Source organism: Lactuca serriola, chromosome 9, assembly GCF_051521515.1.
Source record: "Lactuca serriola cultivar US96UC23 chromosome 9, Lser_US96UC23_V15, whole genome shotgun sequence".
In the NCBI taxonomy this organism is placed as follows: Eukaryota; Viridiplantae; Streptophyta; class Magnoliopsida; order Asterales; family Asteraceae; genus Lactuca; species Lactuca serriola.
In genome coordinates, this window is record NC_136416.1 from 152,368,196 (window position 1) to 152,371,262 (window position 3,067).

Sequence of the window (3,067 nt, forward strand, 5' to 3'; positions counted from 1 at the left end):
ATTTCATGGGGTAATAAGGTTTCTTATGGAGGTTTGAAGGATGATCATGGAAGTTTGATATTTCAACCACTTTGTAAGATTGAATGGTTGACTAAAATTGTCGTGTCCATATTAGTACGTAGTAGAAATCAAAAGGAAGGAGAAGAAAAAGATTTGTTTAAAGAAATACATTTCTCTTATTGAAGATCCAAATGATCTTCATGCTCTTAAGTTTGTTGACGTTCAAGACTAAAGAGTTCAATGTGATGTTCTTGATGTCCTTGAAGTTCATGACAAGAAGATTCAAATTAATTCTCATGAAGATGAAAAAGTTTTTTCTCGATTGGAGTTCAAACCGATGATATTTTGTGTTCTTCTGATTCGTTGAAGGAATGGTTCCTTATCGAAAGTCATTAATCCAATAAATTTACAAATATCAAACTCCAAAAGATATGATCTAAACTTTTCAAGTTGAAGTTGTGGAAAATGAGTTTGTTCATGAATTCAAATCTTCAAGATCCAAGAAGATGCAAAAGAAAAATAAAAAGAAGATTAAACGTAAGAACAAGCGGGTTTATTCACAAAAATCGTCAAATGTTGTTGTGAATCCAAAATAGATGAAACAAATTTGGGTTCCAAAGCAACAATCTCCAAGTGGTTCATTGAATTTGAAGTCAAAACCCAAAAGTGTTGATGGTTCTTGTGAAGATGTTCTTAGATCGTTGAAGAACATGAAGAACACGAAGAACGAGTTGTACAACACACATCGTGGGTCGTACAATGTTCAAATTGGAGATTTTCTCGTTCCAACAAAAGAACCAAGATCTTCTAAATTTGATTCATTCATTTCAAATGGAACTCGGATTGTCAAAAAGCTATCACAAATTATCAAATGGATTCCAAAACGTCCATGATTTCGATTCGTATTTTGCGTTTTTTTTTTCATTTTTGATCGATTTGTCTCATTGTATCAAATTCGTTTCAACCCCATTGATTAATCCAATTGTTTTTCTTTAGATCAAAACCAAATTAAACTCATTTTGTTTAATTTAATAGTTCATTAATCCGAATGATTAAGCCCAAAATGATAATCCATCACTGTTCATCAATATGTGCTTAAGGCCCAAATCTCTTGTCCTTAACTATTTGATTCGATCCAAGTTCAAAGCCCAAAAATTCAATATATTACTATTCATCAAAAAGTCCAAGTTTTAGTCTAGATTGATAAATCTGTTTTGTATTCAGAATTTCAGATCATATCACTTCGTTTTTTGTTAATCACTTCATCAATCAACTTGCACCCATGCTTTACTTAGTTGTACCATCGGTTTTTGATATCTTAGGATAATCGTTTTGTTCTTGAGTTCCGATTTCACTTCATTAAATGTTGGTTACTTGGAATCGAATGAGTTTGTGATTACTTGATTTTGGAATCGAAAGTGTTTTGGATTTGAAATCGAATTCAATTATTTGGTAGACAATGATACACAGTCAAACGTATTTGAGTTAACTGTGTTTGCTTAGGGTCAAAATCGAATCTGAAGTGTTGTTCTTGTGCGATTCGATTGTTGATGATCTTCGGTTTTAGCTAATAGAAATTGAAATCAAAGTTGTGAAATTGAAATCGTATTTGGTTTGATTTTGGATTGATGATGTCAAATTTGATATTTGCATTGGAATCGAAAGCAGATGGAGTATGAGTTTGAATCTTCAAGTCAAAATCGGAAATCGAAATTGACTGTTATTATTGATTGTATTGGTATGGAATTCCAATTTCGAAGGGTGTTACCACGTTCCGATAGTCAAAAGTCGAGTAAGTAAGTGTGGATGAAAGTCGAAGACTGATTTTGGCTACGATAGTCAACGTGTTTGATTAAAAGCAAATACTGTGAATGCTTTGAAATTGGCACATGTACTGGAAATCGAAGGATTGTGAATCAAAAGTTGATTTTGGTTTGTTGTTGAAAATTGATGTGAGAAAGCGAAGTTGATTTCTTGGTGTCGATTAATGTTGATTCGAACCAAACGCAGTTTTGGAGTATATGGAAGTTTTGGAGGGTCGGCATTTTTGTTTGATAGTAATCTGATAACGAAGGATAGATTGTTAGAAAATGGGTGACTGAAATCGATTGGTGATCTTTGGGCCTCTCACTTGTAAAAGCAAAGACAGAAGGTATTGATAATTGTTGATTTGGACTTAGTGATCAATATCGATTGTTGTGATTCGATTTTGAAGGACTAATTTTGGGATCAATATCGAAATGGGTCTGTTAATGAAAAGCGAAGGGTTGGAGTCGATAGTTTGATGTCACTGAAGATTTGTTAAAACGAAGTCTGTGATGATTTAGGTTACTGAAAAATGAAGGATGGGTATCAAGGGTTCGTGAATCGATGTAGGTTCGTTAACGAATGGTTGGTATTTGTTATCGTGGACCCATATAGCTATCGAGTTGTTGTTCACTAAAATCGAAAGGTTGTTTTTCGTTGATGAGGTTTGTAGATGAAAAGCGACGGGATGTGTGTTTCAGTTTTGACTTTTCTTAGTCATCTGTGAATCGAAGTGAAGAAGAAAATAATAGTTTCGATTTGGGTACCTAAAATGTCTAACATTTGGCAATTTTCACCCAGATTCAAAATGAAGTAACAGTTTGTGAAGAAGGAAGAAGTTCTCATTTAGTCCATGTAGTTTCAAAATGTTGGCAGAAAATATCCCACTTCGAAATTGGACTAACAATGTTGAGAAATTGAAGAAATTTACAGTTCAACCTCTGCAGTTAATGTGACTTAACGCTTTATACAAAGTTTTGCAATTAGGGAAGTGTTTCCATTTTAAGTTGTTTTTGGCGCAACGGGTCCCTGCATAATTCTGAAAGTGGTAGTTTTTACCCGGTTTTTGGAAATTCTTGCAACTCTCACCCAAAAGTCGAAAATTTTCACAAATTTGGAATTTTTTTGTAGCTTTTTTGTGATTGTTTTTCCATGCAAGTTTTTCGAATTTTCATTTTTGGCACACATCAAGGGGGATTTTTGTGAAGATTATTCCTCGGGCGCTTCTCACCCTTATTGGGTTTTATAATCATTTTTTGAT